This window comes from Lactuca sativa, chromosome 8 (assembly GCF_002870075.4).
Source record: "Lactuca sativa cultivar Salinas chromosome 8, Lsat_Salinas_v11, whole genome shotgun sequence".
In the NCBI taxonomy this organism is placed as follows: Eukaryota; Viridiplantae; Streptophyta; class Magnoliopsida; order Asterales; family Asteraceae; genus Lactuca; species Lactuca sativa.
In genome coordinates this window covers 196,260,306-196,285,912 of record NC_056630.2, presented here as the reverse complement: position 1 = coordinate 196,285,912, position 25,607 = coordinate 196,260,306, and the positions used below count along the sequence as shown (strand labels likewise).

Below are 25,607 nucleotides of genomic sequence, written 5' to 3'. Positions count from 1 at the left end.
GATCCAACCCCGATATTCTCACCATAAATAGTTAGTTCTCCCCCACTTGGAGTTCGAACTACCACCTGCTACCCTTAACAATCTACCATGGCACTAAACCTGCTCAACCAGTCAATCCTTACTATGACACATACTTCCTCCATAGGGATAAGGATCAAATCGATTGGGTAAGACAACCCAAAAATCTCAAAGGTACAATTCTAAAAAACGATCAATGAAGAAACCTCATGTTCGTTGGTGATGGAAACTCATAACGAGCAATACAACTCTCCTCGCGACGTGTTAAAAATCCTACTGAAGGACTAGGACACAAAGGATCAACTCACACCCGAGTCAAAAAGCACAAGATCAGGTAAGGAGCTTACTAAGAATGTACCTAACAGAAATATATTCATAAGCATACAATAAAATAATTTGACAAAATCATAAATGAAAACATACCAGTAATGATGTTCAACACCGCCCCGACATCATTTCCATGATATGAAAAGTACGACGTACCCCTGGCCTTCGGGGCCTCAGCTCTCCCTTGTTGCCTATCCGTAATCCAAAGAGTAGTCAGAGCCAGTGTCTGCATCAACTTCACAGTAAGAAATGGACAATTGGCCTTCACATGGCCAACCTGATCATAGTGGGAACAAATCCGGATGCTCAGCAGTAGAGCCTGCCGATGACAGTCCCTCACAAAATGTCTCTCCATGCCATAATTATTGTACACTATCGATGATCAACCTACTCCCTCATGATCCCTCTTGCACTTGCCACAAGTGCGGCTCCTCTAACCTCTAGATCATGAATCAGGGGGCTTGAACTGCTTTTCTACCGGATGTGATTAAACCGGGGTCTGCCTCTCCTCTCTAGTATATGTCTCAATCTCAATCTCCCTCTTTTGAATGAAAGACTACATCTCGGAAAGGGAACTGTACCGTCGAGTAGACGTAGACTCCATGATCTCAGTCCTGAGAATGCTCAAGTAACGGGACATCTGAACCTACTCCAAAGCAGCATACTCATGGAAAAATAGAGCTCTTTGTGTGAATATCTTGGTGATCTCCATTAATGACTTACTCCCTCATGAGCCCTCCTGCACTTGCCACAAGTGCGGCTCCTCTAACCTCCAAATGGTGAATCAGCGGGCTTGAACCACTTTGCTATTGGTTTTGATTGAAACGGGGTATGCTTCCCCTCTCTAGTATATGTCTCAATCTCAATCTCCCTCTTCTGAGCAAAAGACTGCATCTCGGAAAGGGAACTGTACTGTTGGGTGGACGCAAACTCCATGATCTTAGTCTTGAAAATGCTCAAGTAACAGGACATCTGAAACTACTCCAAAGCAACATACTCAGGGAAAAAGAGAGCTCTTTGTTTAAATATCTTGGTGATCTCCGTTACTGACTTTTTCATCTACTTCAGCGATAGATAATCTTGGGCTAATCTCTCTCTCTCTCTCTCTCTCTCTCTCTCCACCAACGACACATACTTAGTGTAGAACATCTTCGAGAACTACTCCCATTCACTACAACTTTCTTCACAGGAGAATAAGCATTGACACCATCTTCCACCAATCCTTCGCCCTCAAACGAAAAAAGTTCATGGCATACCTGACCTTTTGGTCCTTCGGACACACACATATGAATAAATAGCCCTCCACGTTAGAAATCTTCCTCATAGTCATAATCTAGTCCTTGACCCCATCAAACTCTAGGGGCTTCGTATTTCAAAAGTCCTGGTACTGGAATGACCCTCTCCCCTAAATCCCTGCAACAACTACAACTGTGGTAGCTACAACAGCATCAACCTCAGTCACAGCTGCGTAATGCTTAACGAACACCTTAATTGTCATGGTCTTGATAGACCCAAACACCTCCTGGATGGCACCACGAATAGCCTCAGCTGCCTCAATGGAGATCAAATTGTGAATGTCATGCTATAAAATCTTAGTTATATACAACTATGATGCACATAGTAAGCAACTACAGTAATGATGTTAACTCCATCTATTCATACAAGAAATTCTCATAGGCTATTAGACATCATACATCAGGAAATTCTATCATGCAATCCTTGAAGATCCCTAGCCTACTACTAGCATGTATTTATATCATAATCATCATAAGCATATAATAGTGTGGGTATCTAAGGGTATACTTTCTTGCTCCAGCTGATCGTATACATCTCATCCTTCCTTGGGTACTTTCGAAAAAAATTCTGAAAATACTTTTGAAAACATTTACGAAATCCTTAGCTTGAGTGTAGATTCACATGAATGCTTATCTAATTCTCTTAAACCATGGTTCTGATACCAACTTGTAACATCCCAAAAATCAAGGTAAAATTTTTATTTTTTAAATCAACCTAAAAATCATAAGTGTTTACAAAATATAGTTTCCAAATGTCATAAACAAGAATCAGAGAGTCCTAAATCAAATCTCATAAAAATTCGGGAGGATGTGCATAATCAATGCTTTGCCTTTCTCTTGTCCTCTGAAGTACATAAAACCATAAACGTCAACTTATAAACCAAAACATAGTGAGTTCCCCTAAAGTACCACATACATAGCTAAACAGATACACATAATGCATGTTGCGCCCACAGTCTCTCAACTAGATTTGCCTGTTTATACAGTCCCCAGAATGGATTGCCCCTGGCTAACAATCTCCCGAATGGATTTCCCTTGGCCCAAAGTCTCCCGACTGGATTGTTACTGACCCTTATCATGTCGACAAGCACATTAAATAAACATATAACTAGCACACACAGGTAATTATACAGATCTACCAGTCTAACATCTAATTAGCATACACAGGTAATCTTATTGATCTACCAATCTAGCATATCATCATCCTATAAATAAGACCACATACTCTAATTCGCCAACATTGGTGCCTTTCACCTACAAGTATAGTGAGGAAAATTCACCTCATAATTTGGAATGTAGCCGTATAGATCACTGCTCTAACTCTGTCTCTAATGGTCACATATACAATAAAAAGGGAGGTAATCTCAAAATACTATTCAAATTACCCAAAATGCCCCTAAATCAAACTTGGTTAAACCCCTGGTCAAAGGTCAAAAGTCAAAAAGTTAAAGGAAGTTAACATAGACTTAGTGCGCCTTGCGTACTCAGTCACTATGCTTAGCATAATGGATCCTTTCTTAGTTACAAGGCTCTAGCCTGGGACGTGTAGCATACCACCATGTATGCCCAGTGTATGCGACCGGTTCCATTTTCCCCATTAAGTGCTTATTCGATTAAGATCTCACGTCCAAAGCTAAGATCTAGTCCCAAATATCATTCTAACTCCTAAATTTTCCAAATTTATGACTCTTCAAGGCTAGAAGAGGTCCAAAAACCAAAACCCTAACTTAATACACAAACCAAAGCACCATAACTCTTACATGAAGGGAAGAAAGAGACAAAGACCACATTTTTATGGTTCCTAGAAATCACAATCTTCTGAAAGGACAACTCTTATGGTTTAGAGTAAGCCATACTCATGAATACCAACACAATGGGACCAAAATACATAGAATCTTAAGATCTAGAAAGATCTAAGGAAAACATTCATCAAGTTCCAACGTTTATACCTTGAACGGATGTTTGAGGGTGAGATACTTCTGGATCTAAGTTGCATTTGGCTTCCAAGATGATTTAACACCTTCACAAGCACAAAGAACACACACATTTCAAGCTCAAAATCACATACCAAGGAACTAGGGTTTGTAAGGGACGTTTTTGGGAGATGGAGGTTGGACGTTGAAAGGGTTTTTAGAGTCAAGGATGCCTAAATAATGCTCAAAAACTTAAAATTAGGGTGTGCATACCTGCTGAGTACGCCTAACATACCCCTAAATATGCCCAGCATACGCACATGAACCCGCGATTCCTTTAATGATCTACGTCATACATAGAACCCAATTACGCATGACATAAGGCCCAAATTGTAACAATTTTATACCTTTTAGTGTAAAAAGGAAAATACCTAATTGCTAGGTGTTAGAATATATATATATATATATATATATATATATATATATATGTGTGTGTGTGTGTGTGTGTGTGTGTGTTTTAGACTAGATTAGAAGACTCTAGTTCATATTGTGCTAAGAAAAATACGTACCGACCTTTTGAGGTCTGTGGTCTTCTAAAAATCAAATAGTATGTGAAGGATAATGTCTACGTATGGTATGTGTGGTGCAGATATAAGACACTAGAAGATTTGTAGACAAAAAATAAATACCAACCAAATGTCAAGACTGTCCAAAAGTTTCATCTTGGTGGCACGCCGAGAATGGTTTTATATCACAATGAAAGAAGAATGTAGCTACTTTTGATGAAGAACTTCACTAATGATTTGTATTTATTTGATATCTACTGCCAAGAAAGGTTTTATATCATGCTAAAAGCAGATTGTAGCTGTTTTCAAGTATGTTCATCTTCAAGGGATGTATCAAGTGGTTGCTTTGCTGCTCTTAGGGTGTGATTATGAAAGAGGAATCCTACTTTGGATTCTCATAATTTGTTTCACTTGCTAGAACACACAAGAAAAAGTCTACAAGGGTATGTATTTTGTATGGACGAACTTAGTTGCAATAGATTTGATTGAACTTGGATCGTCTTTTGGATTTTGAGATTATTTGTTATTGCTTCTTATGTGCCTTTGTGTCCTTTTGTATCCTATAACCCAATAGTGGTATCTAAGCCTCTAGTTCACATCTTTTTCAATTCGATTTCTAGTCTGTTTTGTGTAAATATATTTGCATGAATGTGGATTGATTAGGTCAGACCACTATAAATTTTAAAGTCCTTCATAAGCATTTTACAACTGAAATCAATTATGGATTAAGAATAAATCATTTCTGCCAAGTATACACGTAGTGTCGCCTATTTGTTTATGGTGTGTAAGTAGCTAGAAACCTGAACCCTAATTTGTGGAATGCGAAGCATATCTCCCTGGTTTGGAATGAGTGTTCACACATGGAATGCAACACATTGTCTCTGGTGTGTGACACATGTTTACTATTTATTCACATAAATGAACATTTTAAGCTTTCTAAACTAATTATGCTTTGGTCACATTAATAAATCCGAATCAGATTAATAAAATTTAATGAAAATTTGATAGTTTTACAAATATTGATTATCACCTTGCTTGTTGGTTTTAATTTGTTTAATTATAGTTATTAAGAAAGATAAATCTATGGCATTGTTGTTTAAAAGATCTCTTGCATTTGACATCATAGAAACAATTATATGTCAACTTGCTTTAAATTTTATGGTTATTTATTTAATCTAAAAGTTGTAATCCAAGTTTGCAATAATTATGTGGCTTGAATTGTGTGACACCCCAAAACCGGAACGGCGGAAACGTTCTGGGGTGGAGGACGTCATGTTTAGTATCACAACACATGCATCATAGTAATAAAAGTAATAAACAACCATTTCATTAGAAAGAAAGTGCTTACAAAGTATGTGTTCACAAAACATAAAGTACATAAGCAAATAACAAAACAAGACATGAGGCTATACTGATCCATCTTCTGAATTCCCAGTGTGAGTACCTGTCTACTAGTTTCCTGAGAATACAAGTTATTTTGAAAGTGTGTATAAACAATTAAGCTGGTGAGTTCATAAGATTTTAGTGATGTAAGTACGTTGTAGAAAGCTTAATAAGTTGTAGTAAATTGTAAGTTTTGTTTTTGAAAAGTTCGCTTGTTCCTCCGGAAAATCCTATATTTCCTGCTTTGATGAAAGATAAGTAAAAATGACTCTACAATCCTTTCTATGAGTACTAAATGGATACAAGTTATATAAAACTCAGAGTAAACAATAAATCGATTGTGTGTATCTGCCATAAGCCCACAACCAAACAAGGAACAAGGAATGAGGCGGATGGCACACATCCTATTGGTTGTTAGATCATTGTTGTATATAACCTTGGTGTATTCACTTGGTACTCACGGAGTTAACTGTAATAGTTCCTTTAAATTTGATGAAAAGACTCTTTAAGAAAACCCTTATTTCTTATAATAAAATACTAACCATAGTGGTGCCTTCTATAATCACTTAGTTTATACTAGCTATATATAATCTAATATCAAACAGATAGTTAATTGTGTGAATCTGCCCTAAGCCCACAACCAAAGAAGGAATAGGGAATGAGGCGGAAGGCACACATCCAACTACCTATCGGGTATTAATTATATATACCCTGATGTATAAACTAAGGTATTATAGAGTTAACCACCTAAGGTCCTTTAAGCTTATACTTGGTTTAATAAAATGGATTAAATCCTTTACTGGTAAGTTTCTAGTTTTGTACACCAAATGTTCTATTTGAAAAGTATGTTTTGTACTAGAAAAATGTGCATTGAATTAGTGTCCTATGACCTGACCCATACCTGGTACCCCTTATGATGACTTAATGTATACAGAACATATATATAACAATGATCGAATGGATAATAGGTTGGGTGAATCCGCTCTAAGCCTACAACCAAACAAGGAATAGGAAATGAAGCGGAAGGAACACATACTATTACATGTCGGATCCTATTAGTATATATCCCTTGATGTATACATTAAGGAATCATAAGGTTAGCATTATGGTCCCTTTCTACTGAATGTACTAGAATCGACTGTTCTGATTGTCATTAGTAAAATGTAAGTTTTCCCTAGTTTATAACTATCTTGACTAGGAAATAGTTTGCATTAACCTTCAACTGGAACTGTCACTTTATGAAAGTAATGGGAAAATGAAAGTAATCAGTTTTCTTTTAAATTGACATCCTAGCATACTGATTTCCTTAAAACATGTTTGTTTTATTATGGTCAAAATGTGAAGGCTAGTACCCATACTATATGCTCTCCCTGTCAAGAGATTTTGGGAACCATGCACGACTTCCGAAAACCAATTGCTAGGCCGTGTAATCCACATTAAAGTTATGTGATCATGTATACTCAATTTAACTATCACCTTTTCTTTAGAACAATGAGTTGGTGATTCATTGGTAAAATTATATCCTGTATTTGTTCCATGCTATAGCATCTTAGTGTGTTCGTTCTGTTATCGTATCTTAGTATGTTCTCGTTATAGTATGAACTGAACCCCTAAACTATACCCCTTATAGTTTACTAGTATTTTACTTAAACTGTTATTGAAACGACTCATTTTACTACTACATTATGCTTGTGCTTTAGAAATGGAGTTTTGTTAAACTATAAAGTAGCATAACTTTAAAAGAGTTTTTGAAATGTTTTCATCACTTATAAAAGACATAAGCAATCTTTTGAAATACGTTTATAACAAAAATTTACACAATTATCATTGTGTTCAACTTGTATTCCCCCCCCCCCCCCCTCCCTTAAAATCATTTAAAACAGTTAAAAGATTCATTACGGGGTATGAACTCACCCGATGTGGGTGATTCAAACGAATGTGTGTGTAAGGATAAGAAGTTCCACGAATGAAGTCCCGAGACTTAACGAGTCCTAAATGACATATAATGGCATATATTGGTGTAAAAATAGTGTTTAAAGAAACTAACATGCTAGGAAACACCTTTAGGGACTAGGAAACACTTGAAGTGAAGTGGTGAATCACATGTGATTGATCAAGGGATAGTTCACGGACACAAATGGAGTTTACGGCCATGAGTTTACGGCCAAAGGATTTTATGGTCATAAACTCATGGTTAATCTTGCCAAAGTGTGTGTTTTAAGGTCCTACAACATCCATTAAGGGTTCAAGGTCAAAGGCTTGGACTTAGGAAGGGTTTGCGGCCAAAATGGCACACTTATAGGGGTTTACGGCGAAGGGAGATGCTCTTGGCCGTAAAATCGTTTTGTTCTTGCATTCTTGATGGTTTCAAGGCTCTAATAAGGTGTTTCAGCTAGATAACAAATTAAGGAAAGAGTACTTACGATATAGAGGCTTGAAAGGGTTGATTTCGGCCAAAAACACTAGTGTGTGTTCTTGGTGTTCTTGGTGAAAGTTGAAGATTTGAAGATCTAGTTAAAATGGATGTTTTAATGGATGAATCATGAGGGTGTTACGAGATAAAGAGATGTATCAATAAATCAGAGGAAGAACACTTACGTTTTTGATGATCTTAGATGACGAACTCCATGATACTTGAGAGAGAATTGGAAGTTCTTGAGGTGGAACTGAAATAATGAAAGAAAGTTGAAGGATATGAGACTATATGGAGGAATTTACGGCCAGCCTTGAGTTTACTACCGTAAACTCTTGTACCTTGGCCGTGAACATCTTTTTGATGATGCTTAGGCTTTGATGATGCTCAATGAATTTAGCAGGTACTTCCCAACACTTATTGCTTAGGTGTACTCGGCTAAAACTCCTTAGAATGACCTTTAACAAGGCTAGAAATCATTACTAATGAGTCTAACACTCATTTGAGTTGACCGACTGAGCTTTCAAAGAAAAACTTTTCGGGTTGTCACATCATCTCCCCCGTTAGATGGAATTTCGTCTCGAAATTAGCTTTCTTAGTTGTACTACTGGGGTTGTGCTCCTTTGATTTGTAGAATATCCATTCGTAGACCTTGCAACTTTGTCCTGGAGTTCATTATATGACTCATACTCGGTCCATCTATCATTACCTCATGTATACAAGTCGCATAGAATTAGGATTCGTAAGACGGTCGGTTGTGCGACTATGCACCAGGTCCACAACCAAACAAGGAACATGAGATAGGGCGGAAGCACACATCCTAAATCTGCATCATCATAATCATATACCACCCTTGCATATACACTGAATAGTGATAGGTGGGCTGTATTCATCCTTAGCCTCTGTGCTCGAACTTGGTCTGTTGGACGAGTGGTATTTCGTGACGGTCTGTGGAACATACGACGGCAAGGCTTCGGAGGACAAAGTACCCTTCACACGAGTACTTCGGGGTTTAGAATATGAAAGACAAAACTAAGGTTTAGGTCGGACAGTCAATACAAATGACGAAGGTTTCGTGAACTTTACGGTTGAGGCAATAAAAACATATGAACTTAGTATGGTGAGGACCATGCCAATTCATGACGAATGATAGTAACATACTCTTTACTGAACAAAGTTTTGGCCAATTTGAAAGAAACGTCTGTGTATACGATGACGTACTCCTAGTGTGTTCGACAATGTACTCTTTGTAACTGTTCTAGTGCTTTATGTTTTCCCTTTGATACTAACACTTCTACATTCGTACCGCGATGAGCGAGTACATGCAAATGGAAGTGTCTTGATAACTAGTATCGATAGTTTATACCACCCTCCCTGGTACCACTACGATTGTCTATCATATACAAGTTATGAATAATTAAGATGAATAAGATAGTCGACTGAGTAACTCTGCCTCAAATGCACAACCAAACAACGAACAAGAATTAAGGCAGAACCACTCGCTCTAAGTCCGCAACATCTTAGCTATGCACAACCCTGATGTATATGCTAAGCCATCATAGCTTCTCTGAACGGATCTTTTAGTTCTCTTGAATATTGTGACTTGTTTCAATAAGTGAGTTATTATAATTAATTTGAAGTGTTTTCCCCAAGTTTTAATCTAATATATAAATATTAATTAATTTTAAAAATAATTAACATTTCGAAAACGTACCGCTTCTCGAAGGCGACTCCAGGGTTGATTCTCCTACGGTGAACATCAAAATACGTCCATTCGCACCTGAGTTCTTTGTTATCGGGCAGTCCCTCTGGCAGTGTCCAGCTTCGCCACAGCTATAGCAGGCTTGGTTTTCTACAACTCCGGGGGCTTGGGAGATCGGTTGAGCCGGTGCCATGCAGAAACGGACTGTGTGTCCCTTTTTGTGGCAGTTCAGACACTACATTTCTGATGGGTTTTGGCCATAAGAACATCCTATGTGCTCATACAAACCCTAATGCTTGGATCTAGGTTTCTCTATTGTACATGCAAGTTATCCAAGACTATAAACCCTAGATCTAGCATATGACAATCAATATAACATATAATTAGGGTTTAGATCATACCTTGATTGTTATATAGTAATAACAATCCCAAATCCTTCTTCTATTGACTTTAGAAAGCTTAGAGTCACAAATGTCACTCCTCTAATGGTTCACAAACACCAAGAGCAAGAGGATGAAGAGGAGAGAGGATGGAGGCTGCCCTAAAATGTGTGAAACCCTAGAAGGATGCTTAGCCACGTTTTTGGGTCATAAGGGTTCTATATATAGTGAGGCTATTAGGATTATCTAACAAGGAAACCCTAATTTGGATGCTTAAGCCCTAAGCAACCCATGGGCCCCTTTCCTTAAGGCCTTGGACGATTTCCTTATGGGTTTCCCCATAAAATTCATCCACTCCTTAATACAAGGCAATCCAAGGCCCAATTGCAATTATCTTATAATTACAATTCCAGTTCCTTAAGTTTAATTAATCTCTTTTAGTCACAAAACTAATTACCAATTAATTATTGACTAATATTAATTAAACAATATGATTTCTTCTTTAATATATTATTCTCATAATATATTAATAAATCATATTTAATCCTTTCTCTCCATAATTCATCCTATCAAGTTGCTTTGGTGAAGGCAACCCAAAAGGACCATGCACCATCGGGTCAAGTACATACCAAAATATTTATGGACTTAGACACTAATCCAACAGTCTCCCACTTGGATAAGTCTAATAACTATTATGCGTATGACTTCAGATCCTGATCTGCAATCGTAGCTTTCCAAAGCCGCTGTCAACTCTGATCCTATCAGATACGCATGTCCTTTAGATAAGGGATCATATATTCCTCCATTCTAGATATAATATAAGACATGATTTCTAATCATTCTCTTTGTACTCTTTCTCGACTTCTGATTTATGACGACTGACTAATTGAACAAATCAAATTAGCCCTAGCCCGGCCGAGCATTTACGTTTGTCATCACTAAATCATCGAGGGGCCCAAAGATATCGCTTTTATCCTACTTTGGATAAAAGGAACGGATAAACTTTGATACAATGCTTTCTTGCACTTACTCACCAAATCACACACAACAATATGTTTTATAACACCAAGTTACTAGTGCGTTTACATATTATCAATGTGCAACCGATTTGCAAGATACAACTCACACATCTCGGTTTCAAGAATATAAGATGTTATCGTCTCACCAATCACTCGTGATACAATTCATGGAGTGATCCAAGTGAGCATGGGTTTAATCCAATGCTCAAATCATATTCATAAGCACTCATGAACGTTGCAACAAACATTTGCTTATGTCTAATACTCTTTTAGACATTCCACACACCGATTCATGACAGTCTTCATTCATACTTACTTCCAACATATGAACGACTGTGGCCCGTTCGAATAGTTTGACTGTTCTTAACCAATTAAATTATTCAGGAAGTCAAAACGTGCAAAGTGAAACACAAGAATAATACTAATCCCATATGGCCTCAACCCTTTGAGCATAAATAAAACACCTTTTATTTATCACCATATCGATTACTCATTATTTGTCGTTTCGGGTAATCAACTTCTTACTTAAATTATTACACTTGTCCTACGCTCTTAGCATGCACACAATGTTTACCTATGGTTCATACTTTGTGAAATAGATCAAATGAACACATTTCCAATCATACTCATTTCACAACTCCTAATCCTTTTTCATAAGTGAAAGAATATCGAATTCCTGCCACTTATGGAATATGTTAGATTCTAACATTTTATGCAATGATCCTTTCGTAATGTCACTGCACCAAGGTTACAAAGACTATTTCCAATGAAATTACAAAGTCCTCTATCGGAAATTGTTACAATACAATTCCTTAGATATGATGTCTCTCACTCAAAGTACATTCCTTTGAACATCCTTTTGCATAAAAGTTTCTAATCTAGTCATAGATTTTCAATATTCAATTCCCAATATGGAAACGTTTCCATATTTTCCATATGACAACTCATTCTTAATAGAATATTATCTATTCATAATAATGTCGATATGGTCCATCCAATATGGAAACATTTCCATATTTTCCAATACTATACTTCCAACTACTCACAAGCGACCAATCCTCGGCGAACTTTGGATTTTCCTTTGATAGTTGTTTAATTATCCTAGTCAAAACCAATTCTTGTCCTTTTTCCCTCTAAATGCGCTAGACATTTGGAAAATTTTAGAATGGTCAAATATTATAGCATTTGCAATCGATCCTATACCCGAAGCGTATGGGACACAATGCATAATGTCTTACATTTCTATTTGATGCTTTATCAATCTTCCGCCATAATATTTCATTTGCTATGTTCTCAAAATTCAAATTGTGAAGAGGAATGCGGTAATCATAATCAAAATCTTAAGAACACACTATATACCTTTGACTAAATTTATTAACATTCCACAACCTAAGCCTTTAGATTTGAAATGAAGCATAATATTCTCTCCCTTAATTATAGCAAAACAACTATTCCATCCTTACAACTTTGCAAAGAATGATTCTTGTTTTCTATAATTAATATTGCCAACTTGCAATACTTTCCTTAATAATCATACAATCATAACATTTATGCTCCCACTATCATGATGATTATTATGAACATAACACTTATGCTCCCACTAGCTTTGACATGTATTCAGAAACAGCTTAACTTTCAGAAAAACAATGCTTATTGAATTTCTTAAGTTCATGTTTCTAATACTTAGTGCTTTGATAATCTTTTATCAAGGCTTCTTGAACTTATACACCTTTGCCTTAGATAGTTCATATGTGTGTCTAAACAATTGTCAAACCTCACAATTCAAATTATGGAAAGGGATACCGTAACCATAATCGAATTCGAGAATGCAATTTTACAATTACTATCTTCTTAAAATCTTTCTTAGTGAAAGTATTTCCTCACAATCATTTTCATGAAGGAGGAAATCTTATGACACTTAGATTTAAACAGTGTATTTGTTCCTATCCATGTGAATTTGTCAAAACCAAAGTTTACGACAAATTCAAACTCATATGGATCGAACTTTATTAATCTCGATTTCTTGCCTTATGGTAACACAGCTGCCCACCATGTCTTCCAAGTAGTTAAGCAGCTCACCTTTTCTTATCAATGTACTTTTCATTGATCAAGGTCCTTGCCTTTTATGCATTCAAATGAGAACTCATAGAACTCACATGCATAATTAACTTAATTAGAACGGCACAGAAACAAAATAATGTCAACACGATAGGTTATAAACCTCAACTCGTGTGCTAGTGATGATCGATAAGATCTATTTTGATTTGTTCTTGAAACCTTTCAAGACCATTAAGACTCCCACTGACTCTTTGACATATAAGATTCTCTTGTCAATAAACATTTCTTGACAACCAAATATTCAAGAGTTAGTGTAGTTTTTATCAAAACACTTCATAAATTGGTCTTAGTTGGTCTTTGTCTTATCCAAAACATCACAACTTTCCACATTTGATGAATGTTATAAACCTTCTTAATACTTTTCACTCAATGTCACAATCTTAACTCTAAGACTTGTTTTGGAACGAAGTATGATTGACTTCTTGATTTAACCATTTCTTCAATTCTTGAATCCTCTTCTTAGACATGCAATTGTACTAAGACTCACTTAGAGGATCAATTGAGATATGGTTCTAAATCATTAAGACCTATCATAAAGCATAAAAGCTACTCTCCTTTCTTCTTATAATGGAGAAACTTTTATCTTTCTGCCTACTTGATTCTTCTTATTCGTTCTGCTATTGATGTAAACCTTTTCAATCAATTCAGAATTACACTTAATCTTGTAAGTATAATCATATTTACTAAACCTTTAGTAAATCATGACGAATATTTTTGTTATTCTTATGGTGGACTTGATCAACATGCAACTTTGTGTACTCGATCTCCTAGTCCTTCACTTGACACTTTGTCAATGAATTAGTCTAATTTCCAAATATGAAATTTCTCATTCATCGTGCAACCAAGTTACATGATTCCAAGTTTCTGTCCAATTGAAACTTGGGAGATGAGAAACTCTCCCTATTTGGTAAATTCTTGACTTTTTATAAACATCATAAACAAGAATCATATCCACTTGTTGTAGAAATATGCAAACATCAATTTTCATAACGATTTCATTGCAAGGAAATAACCAAATAAATAAATAAGTCAAACCAAAATTTATTTTATTTATAAAAGCAGCGGAAAACATTTTTCCTTACAATGCAAAATCAACTGAAAACTATGTATTCAAAAAGAAAGTTCCTAACAACTCTATCATAACTATCTAAGCTCAAAATCTAATCTTCAAGTCCATGCGATCTAGATCCATTTCTTTGTGATTAGATTCTTCTTGCTCTCTAACCAAGCTTCCTTTCTTTTCACCGATCCTGCAAAACATTCAAATGCAATCTTATCACATCATGTATCAAGAATCAACGAATAGGAACTTGACGGAGTTAGATAGTGGATTTTGCCTGAAGCACAGCCATACTCTTTGACTCTCCCATCTTGTGGACTCTTCAGGCTCTTTGGGCAGACTTGTATCCAACGCCCTTTCTCTTGGCAGCAAACGCAGGTCGGTTCTCTTAGAACGTCCTCGGAAGCATGGTTGGTTGACTTTCCCAACAAATATGCTCCATTGCTTTGCCAAATCATTTCTGATTCAGCAGCAATGAGCATGTAAGTTAGGTCAATAAGGTTATCATCATGATCCATCATATAATACTTTCTTTTGAACTCATTATATGATTCAGGAAGTGACTGCAGAACCCAGTTCACAGCCAGCTTATCGGGGAATGACACACCCAACATAATCAACCTATCAATGTGTGATTTCATTCCTAGAATGTGGGCACACACGGGTTTACCATCTTCATGTTTCATTTCCAATAGGGCTTTAGTGATGTTGAACCTTTCAATTCTTCGATCTTCTGGGTTAGGGAGAACAATTGTAGGAGGTGGAGGAAGTGAAGCATGATTTCTTGTTCCTCAATCGAATCATGGAATACCATCTTCATTAGGAATGCTTGTTCCACGGGATTTAGGAAGACCATAGTTGTCGAACTTTGACATCTACAAAACGGGAGAAAATGAATTCAATTTAGTCGATTTATTTAGTCCTTAGTAAATCACCCAAATGGGATACTAAGGCTAGGACCCAACACAATATCCTACAACTCGGGAGAGGGATGCCGTAACCCAAATTGCAGAACATTTGAAGGTAAGTGAATGACGATTCACTAATTTCCACCATGAAAAACGAAAAAGAAATTTAAGTTTTAAATCTATGAAAACTCCTAGATCCCATGAGATTCATTGAACATTTCAATGGCATGTTTAAATCTAGATATGCCCCTCTAGTTTGTGACTGAGATGTCGAGGATTACAAAGCGGGTGTGAATAACCATGCAAACTTACATGGTGCCCTCACATGTTACAGTCACCTATTCGATGTGCCGGTAAACCACACACGCTCCACCGAACTATGACAAACATTGAGTCACCCTTTGCTACCTTTGCTTAGAACCATTTAGTGTGCCGGTAAACCACACACGCTCCACTAACGTCTTCGCAAGGGCACAAAGTGTAATTTCATGGAATTGCATCAATTCACTTCTGCCTAAGTAACTAAGATTGGGAATTTGTAAAACATTTAGTTACTTTTGTAATTCATTATACTTATAATGGAAGGTTTCGTCCTATCCTACCCGTTCGGCTAACGACCCTCCACTAGTTAAGAGTGCGGTGGGTAAGAGTGGATACCCATTCAATCGCCATTTTATAGGCAATTTCCTTAAACACCCCTTATACACCAGCTTCGTGAATGAGGCCTACTAACGGTAAGACTTACTTTTACTCATACATATATATAATGTTAGACTTTTAATGTTATATATAGTATAGGGTGTATTTTACACTTTTAAAATATTAGGTGGTCAAATTTAACAATTATACTTTTAATTCAATTAAATTGTAAACCAAAACTTTATGGATTTATTAAGCCTCTTTTAATTATATGCCTTAATTAATTAATAAAACCATAAGGGTGTGATTTGAATCTTTTTCAAAACAATACTAGGGTTTTAGAATTTAACATTCCTAAATTAAACCTTTAATCAACTTTTAAATTCCAAAACTTGAGGGCAAGTTTTGAAACATTTCAAAACATTAGGGTTTAGAATTTAAATATACATCAATATTAAACTATTAATCAAAATTTAAATACCAAAACTTGAGGGCAAGTTTTGAAACCTTTTTCAAAACATTAGGGTTTCAACTATTTAAATTTCAAAACAACAAAAACTTTTGAGGTCAAATTTAAACTATAAAACCTAAAGGGGAAAATATGAAACATTTCATAACATAAGGATTAAATAACAAATAATCTAAATTAACATTTAATCATATAATTATCCATATTTGATTTATTTAATGATTTCTTTCAAAACAATTTACCAATTTAATCAAAATAATTAATCAATTATCACATAAGGAAACAAATATTTTATTAATTGATAAATATCTTCAATTAGATCAAGAATATAGTCATATATATCAAAAAAAAATTGGATTTATATTGATCTAATATGATAAGACAAGTATCCACAAGCAAAAACAGCAAGAAATCCCGGTTTTCCCTCATTCTGACCAGCCGACTCGTCGAGTCAGGCATGGACTCGTCGAGTCAGCATGGACTCGGCGAGTTCATCTATGGACTCGGCGAGTTCAGCAAGCAGAACCACAAAAATCGAATTTTTTCAACATACAAGGCATCAATACAATAGAAACCAATCTAGGCTTTGATACCACTGATGGGTTTTAGCCATAAGAACATCCTATGTGCTCATACAAACCCTAATGCTTGGATCTAGGTTTCTCTATTGTACATGCAAGTTATCCAAGACTATAAACCCTAGATCTAGCATATGACAATCAATATAACATATAATTAGGGTTTAGAGCATACCTTGATTGTTATATAGCAATAACAATCCCAAATCCTTTTTCTATTGACTTTAGAAAGCTTAGAGTCACAAATGTCACTCCTCTAATGGTTCACAAACACCAAGAGCAAGAGGATGAAGAGGAGAGAGGATGGAGGCTGCCCTAAAATGTGTGAAACCCTAGAAGGATGCTTAGCCACGTTTTTGGGTCATAAGGGTTCTATACATAGTGAGGCTATTAGGGTTATCAAACAAGGAAACCCTAATTTGGATGCTTAAGCCCTAAGCAACCCATGGACCCCTTTCCTTAAGGCATTGGACGATTTCCTTATGGGTTTCCCCATAGAATTCGTCCACTCCTTAATACAAGCCAATCCATGGCCCAATTGCAATTATCTTATAATTACAATTCCAGTCCCTTAAGTTTAATTAATCTCTTTTAGTCACAAAACTAATTACCAATTAATTATTGACTAATATTAATTAAACAATATGATTTCTTCTTTAATATATTATTCTCATAATATATTAATAAATCATATTTAATCCTTTCTCTCCATAATTCATCCTATCAAGTTGCTTTGGTGAAGGCAACCCAAAAGGACCATGCACCATCGGGTCAAGTACATACCAAAATAGTTATGGACTTAGACACTAATCCAAAAATTTCCCAACATACTCCGGTGTGGTGGTAGTTGCACTTTCCACACTTTGGGAGGGTTCCAGCATATCGACCGATAGGCGCTAAAGCAGCAGGCATTGTAGCGGCGTACATGGTACTTGTTTGTTGCCCTTGCGGGGGTTCCTGTGTTGTTTGCTTCGTCTTCCTCCTGTTCCCCGACTTCTGATTATAGTCCTCTCCCTTTGATGGCTCAGGAACTGGGACTTCTATGCCATGGCAGACTCCATGGTCGATGAGTCGTTGGGCCAGGCATTTTGCACTATCGAATGTAGATGGTTTAGAAGACAACACATCACCTTAGGTCGGGGCAGTTAGACCCCAGATGTATCTTTCTATCTTCTTTGTCTCCGGGGTAACCATCCCGGGGCACAATGTTGCCAGGTCTCTAAACCTGTCAGTGTAGGCCACTATGTCTGAGCCGACAATCGTGAGCTCCCATAGTTCTTGTTCCAGCATTTGAACTTCGCCCCTTGGGCAGTATTCTTCTAGCATCATCGCTTTTAGGTTCTCCCAACCTATTAAGTTAGCCACTAATAGGGTCAGTGACTTAACATGACTGTTCCACCATGTTAGGGCTCTGTCAGAGAAGGTTCAGGCAGCAAAACTTCACTTTGCTCCCTTTTGGGCAGAAACAGATTGCGAAGACCGAATCTGTTTTCTCGAACCATCGCATCAGAGCGATGACTCCACCATTTCCATCGAAGTTTTTGGGTTTGCAGCTCATGAATTCCTTATACGAACACTCCCTTGGGTGTTAGTGAGTAGCTCCGGGGATATTTAAGTGGGTACCGCTACCAGATTCGAAGGTACCACTTTCGCCAAAGTGAGCTACAGTAGTTGCCACTGCGGAGGATATCGTTGCTTGGAGAGCAGCAGGATCGAATTGTGGCGGAGGTAGTGACGGTTGAGTTGCAGTTATCGAAGTAGTGTGTCTCGCTGATCGACGTGGATGCATCTTTCTAAAAAGAATACAAGATGAAAAGGAAATAAGTCTATAGTAGTGGATAAAGCCTAAAGCTGAAACACAAGGTTATCCTAGTTCTGAGCATATCTGATCCTGACTTCCACAGGGTTCTGGAAACAATTCATAAAAATTCTATACCAAATAAACTTTATGAATTTGGAATGGCTATCCTCGAATGAATATCTGTGACCTGAATAAATGTTACCAGCTGCATGTAGAGAAAATAATCCTAACACATAGGGTGAGTAGTGTTGCCACTAACTCCTTAAGTTAACTAAGATTATTACTTATTAGTGTGACGCATATGATGTTTTGGTTACTTTGGTTGATACTTCTTTGAAAAATTCTTCTTGAACTTGATCTTGTTCCTCCTTGACTCTTCTGCTAACTACTATGAGGAAGTGGTTACATCTGTCTGCGTTTGTCGTGCGAGAATGGAAATGTCTAAAGAATCTATGAAATTTAGGGTAAATTTATGGGGTGATCCTTACAGAGTTCTCCTATAAATATACAATGTATACATGTTGTATATAATTTAAAATTAAATAGGCGTTCGAATAAGTGATCCTACTCCAAAATCACAACCAAACAAGGAACAAGTAATGAAGCGTAGATCAAAAATTCTAAGTCTATAAAATCTCAATTGTATAAAACCTTGGGAGTATACATTGCAAGATTATAGACCTATTTGTAAGGGTCTTTTAAGTTATCACACAAGTTTTATATATATATATATATATATATATATATATATATATATATATATATATAGTGCCTAAAATACTCCTATAGTATTTTAAATGTAATGTACTTAGTATGTTTCAAACTTGTTATCGTGTTATAGTATCATAGAATACTCCTATAGTATTCTAACATTCATGTTCTGATCTAGAAATATCTTGAATAGAATTTGGTAAGTTTTAAGATTGTTGCAACAAAACATCACTCCCAAACACATGTCGGTTGCATCTCAAATCAATATAGTTGATCAGGCTATATTGATCCCAGATACGATTACATAACTGCCTAGGTTTGACCGCAATATTCAACCTTTAAATACTTCTGTTCTGTTCTTCTTGTGATACTTGTTCTAGTATGTATACATGTATAAGCAAGTAGGTATATTTTTATAACTTATTGTTATATTCTTAAAATATATTATTATCCAGAGCACTTAAACCCCATTGTATTTATAGCTGTATATCTTTTATCGGTTGATATACTTAGTTCACTATAAACAATGCTCTGATACCAATCCGTCACACCCCAAAACCGGAACGGCGGAAACGTTCTGGGTGAAGGATGTCATGTTTAGTATCACAATACATGCATCATAGTAATCAAAGTAATAAAAAACCATTTCATTAGAAAGAAAGTGTTTATAAAGTATGTGTTCACAAAACATAGAGTACATAAGCAAATAACAAAACAAGACTTGAAGCTATACTGCTCCATCTTCTAAATTCACAGTGCGAGTACTTGTCTACTAGTTTCCTGAGATTACAAGTTATTTTAAAAGAGTTTATCAGCAATTAAGCTGGTGAGTTCATAGGATTTTAGAGATGTAAGTATGTTGTAGAAAGCTTAATAAGTTGTAGTAAATTGTAAGTTTTGTTTTAGAAAAGTTCGCTTGTTCCTCCGGAAAATCCTATATTTCCTGCTTTGATGAAAGATAAGTAAAAATGACTCTACAATCCTTTCTATGAGTACTAAATGGATACAAGTTATATAAAACTCAGAGTAAACAATAAATCGATTGTGTGTATCTGCCATAAGCCCACAACCAAACAAGGAACAAGGAATGAGGCGGATGGCACACATCCTATTGGTTGTTAGATCATTTTTGTATATAACCCTCGTGTATTCACTTGGTACTCACGGAGTTAACTGTAATAGTTCCTTTAAATTTGATGAAAAGACTCTTTAAGAAAACCCTTATTTCTTATAATAAAATACTAACCATAGTGGTGCCTTCTATAATCACTTAGTTTATACTATCTATATATAATCTAATATCGAACAGATAGTTAATTGTGTGAATCTGCCCTAAGCCCACAACCAAAGAAGGAACAGGGAATGAGGCAGAAGGAATACATCCAACTACCTATCGGGTATTAATTATATATACCCTGATGTATAAACTAAGGTATTATAGAGTTAACCACCTAAGGTCCTTTAAGCTTATACTTGGTTTAATAAAATGGATTAAATCCTTTACTGGTAAGTTTCTAGTTTTGTACACCAAATGTTCTATTTGAAAAGTATGTTTTGTACTAGAAAAATGTGCATTGAATTAGTGCCCTATGACCTGACCCATACCTGGTACCCCTTATGATGACTTAATGTATACAGAACATATATATAACAAAGATCGAATGGATAATAGGCTGGGTGAATCCGCTCTAAGCCTACAACCAAACAAGGAACAGAAAATGAAGCGGAAGGCACACATACTATTACATGTCGGATCCTATTAGTATATATCCCTTGATGTATACATTAAGGAATCACAAAGTTAGCATTATGGTCCCTTTCTACTGAATGTACTAGACTCGACTGTTCTGATTGTCGTTAGTAAAATGTAAGTTTTCCCTAGTTTATAACTATCTTGACTCGAAAATAGTTTGCATTAACCTTCAAGTTATGAAAGTAATGAAAAAATGAAAGTACTCTGTTTTCTTTTAAATTGACATCCTGGCGTACTGATTTCCTTAAAACATGGTTGTTTTATTACGGTCATAATGTGAAGGCTAGTACCCATACTATACGCTCTCCATGTCAAGAGATTTTGGGAACCAAGCATGACTTCCGAAGACCAGTTGCTAGGCCGTGTAATCCACATTAAAGTTATGTGATCATGTATACTCAATTTAACTATCACCTTTTGTTTAGAACAATGAGTTAGTGATTCATTGGTATAATTAGATCTTGTAATTGTTCCATGCTACACTACTAGAAAAACAGCCTTTTACGACGCTCATTGCGCGTCGTAAAAGGCTCAGACGACGCGCAAATGCGCGTCAAGGAAGGCCCTGTCATAAAGAGAGACGACGCGCTTTTGCGCGTTGTCTATAGACGACGCGCATTTACGACACTCATTTATGACACGCAATTACGACGCGCGTTTACGACACGCATTGCGTATCAAGGAAGGCCATGTCATAAAGGAAGACGACACGCATTCGTGTGTCGTAACCTTACGACATTCGTGTTAACGACACGCAATGCGTATCAAGAAAGCCCTTGTCAAGAAAGGCCATGTCATAAATGAATATGACACCCATTTTTGCGTATCATAATTTTAAATGTTTAAAAAAATATTATTTATAGATTTACTAATTTTCAAATTAAATAATACATTAAAAATCTCATAATACAAAATAAAATACCATAATGAACAAAGATAATTCATTTCACTAATATGTCAAATACAAATAATTATTCCAAAAGTGAGTAAATGTTATAAAAAATGAACTCATTTATATACAATTGCATCATCACGACTAATCGGTTTTATAATCTCAAAGACATTAATGGAAGTGCGGTCCTTATTTCCGGAATGTATAGAGTTGGTTCTTAAGCTCCGTACCACATCATCCTCCAATGGAGCATCTTCATCGATAACCGTGCTTGCGATGTCAAATTTTTCATCATCAACCATCTCACAAATCTGCAAATACTTCTCCCTGCTTGTAACAACTAATAATTAACATTTATGATTTATGATTTAACAAACACACACCTCATAAAAAACATGTTTATTATAAAAATGTTATCACCGAATAAGCTTCTCTATGCGTGCTCCAAATGTCTCAACGGTCAGGGCATCAAACTTTCTCCGGTCGATCATGACTCTTAAGTCATCAAAACACGTCAGCAGATACGACAAAGATCGGTCATCATCCAATGGCGTATTGCCAGCACATCGAGCATTATCAGCAAGCTCATTCATCTACAAATATTTCAATATCAATACCTATATCTCATAACAAATAAGAACCTATTACCTACCTGTGGAAGGTCATCATGTTCAGAATAGGCACCCTTCCCTGCCAATAACAAGGCTATCTGGCTGCTTTTTGGTGTCATCAATGGCGACCTAGGAGTCATGCTGCCAGCAGATGATGTGGTCATTCCTTGGTCAGATTTAGGACCAAAGCGGGTCCTACATGACATCGAGGGGTGAGCTTTAAGATCATCCATCGATACAGACTTATCGCCTTGATCAGGAAAACAATCAAGCATGTCTTCTGAACCTCTACGTGACCAATCACTAAGCTTAGGGGACATGAAATCACAGACTTCGGTAACACTTGAACTTGCTTTAGCAGCATCTGGACTTCTATTATCCTTTTGTGAAATCAACTCCATTAACTTCTCTAGGGTTTCAGCAACCCTTACAAGCCTTTCATCTACACTTATACCTGTCTGATCGCAACAATCAGCAATCGCACAAATTCTAGAATGTTCTTCCACGTGTAAAGTCAGAACCTCCTCTTCACAAATCCGAAAAATGATGGAAGTTTCATCGGAGATATTCGGTTGATCCCCCACCCCCATGAAACTCGATGCTGATGCTTAAAAGAAGTACTTGATTGTGACTGTGATTGTGATTGCGCATGTGAAACTTTAACAGGCGATGCCTTCATAGTAGTAGTAATCGGATCCACATCTTTTTCACTGGCTACCCTCTCAATAATAGCATCGAACTTTATATCAGTTTGTTCCTTCACCACAACTTCTTCTTGGGGGCTTTTCGGTCCAGGTCCAGGAGATGGGAATTTCTTCCAAGAAGCCATTCGGTCTTTACCCGAGTCCAATTTTTTAGGTATTTCTATAGTAGGCGGAGATGCAACATTTGCAGGATGTTGTAGTATGGGTTTTTCTTTCTTAGGTTCCAGCATCCCGTGTTGTTCCTGACTGAAAGATTTTCTTGATGATGATGATGATGATGGTGGTTTTGAGGGTCTTGGAAGAATACGTTTATCTGCTGAATGAAGGGATGGACGGCGTTGAAGAACCGGTTCATCTTCATCCAATCCACTTTCTTTATGGAACTGCAGGAGCCTTGTACCTCTTGTGAGTATGAACATCATTCGGGTGTGAAGCTGTTTCAAGATACCAATGGGGAGCTCTTGGCGTCTGTCGTCCAGTTCCTGAACAATCCCCTCACACTGCAACCAAAACTCTCCAGGAGATGTCATGGCACACCTCTGAGCCAACATCAGTAAGTCCTATAGAGTTTCCTGCCATTACGGTTGACTCTCTACATTCTTTTCTAGAATGCCAAGTAAATCCCCAGCAAATATATGAAGATTAGCATCCACTTCTTCCTTTTCTTTGTCAAACTTACCCCGTATCATTGACAAAACCTCCTGCTCCCGCTCACATAAATTAAATTTATATCAATCAGCTATTTATTTAATACAAATATACAATAAAGGTTACATAAATAAATGTCTGCCTACCTCTACGTTATTTAAACCTCGAGATCTTCAGTTTGGGACTATCAACAGGCTTTTGAGAGCATTCCCATTGATGAGAGAGTCTTCTACTCTAGTAATCATGCCCGTAAACCTAATAAATATGAAGAAACTTTTCATGGAAAAATATATTTTTGTATTAGTTGCTTATAAATATTATGTTTACCTTCTTTCTGGAGAGTCTTCATTGTCAAACTGCATATTAAATTTATTGTTCACAGATTCAATATACTTGTTCAAGCCTATGTAAACTGAGTTATCCTGTAAAAATATTTAATACAGTAAATATCACTTTTATGGAATCGAGAAAAGTAAAAAAAAATAATAATAAAAGAAAAAACCTTGGTTTGTAGTAAACAACAAATTTGGTTTGTGTAGAAACCGCATGTGAAGCAGTTGCAAGAACACCAAGGCGAATGCTTCTGCTTGAAATCACTGACGCTGGCATGCAGTTATGTTATTGACCCACATGTCTAGTTGTATAGTTGACTTCTTGTTCCAAGAAGGAAGTGTCTCAGATAATTCATTGTATGAAAAATGACTGTGAGCCTAATATTTTATGGATATTATAAATAAATAAAAATCATTTTTTATCTCAAGTAAATAGCTTACAATTACTTGCACATTTTCAAGAGTTGTGCTCTTTACAATGATAATATTTATTATGCCCACATCTTAAATTTTAAAAAGGAGGTTTAACAAACAGAAAAGAAACATTGTACTCTTGGGAATAACTTATAACCACAACTTAAGTCGTTAATATAGCTTATCTAAGAATTATTGCTTTATAAGAACCTCACAATTTTCACTTTCAATCCATGGTTAATTTTTCCCACTTTTTAAGTGTTATTTTCCTGTCATGTGGGTTATTACTACTACAATGTAACAGGTTAACATCTGGTGTACAAGTAACTAGACTAAAAAAAAGTTACAACAAAAAGAAAAAAAATTGTATAACTTATTTCTTGAATAAAAAACAAGTATCGTTAAAAACTTCACACATGTTCATCCTAATAAACTAACTTGTATGCACTGAAAACCACAACCAAAAAAGCTACAGAATAAACTTAACTACCAACACTTGTGCATATCTTGGATCAATTTCGCCTCAATTTCATTAGTTTTGAAAAATAATCACCTAAAACGTTGTGAAAACTTCAATTAAACATTGTGGTATGCCATTATGTCAAAAGTAAAGGATTTAATTCAGCTGTTTGATTTGTAGACTAAATCGATAACATTTGACATATCAGAGGGAGTGAGGTTGTAAAGTACAAGTAGGGATAAAAATGTAGTATTTGTATGAGAAAAGGAGATTTTATCTGTTTTAGGTGGAATATGAGCTAAGTGTAGCAAATCACATTATTATATACTTTCTTATATACTTTCTTATACTATTCAAGAAACTAAAAACCATTAAATAATTGAAATCACAGTAATAAGTCATCATTAAGATTGCTTCACTTACATTTTCAAGGGTACCAAATTCATTTGACTTGTATGTCTCACTACAATACGCATTACACAATGCCTATCCA

At 36.2% G+C, this 25,607-nt stretch overlaps 1 pseudogene; it reads right to left on the bottom strand.

The window, feature by feature from the left end:
• Positions 1-1,750: 1,750 nt before the first annotated feature.
• On the bottom strand, positions 1,751-23,790 carry LOC111912671 (probable serine/threonine protein kinase IREH1; annotated as a pseudogene).
• Positions 23,791-25,607: the final 1,817 nt, after the last annotated feature.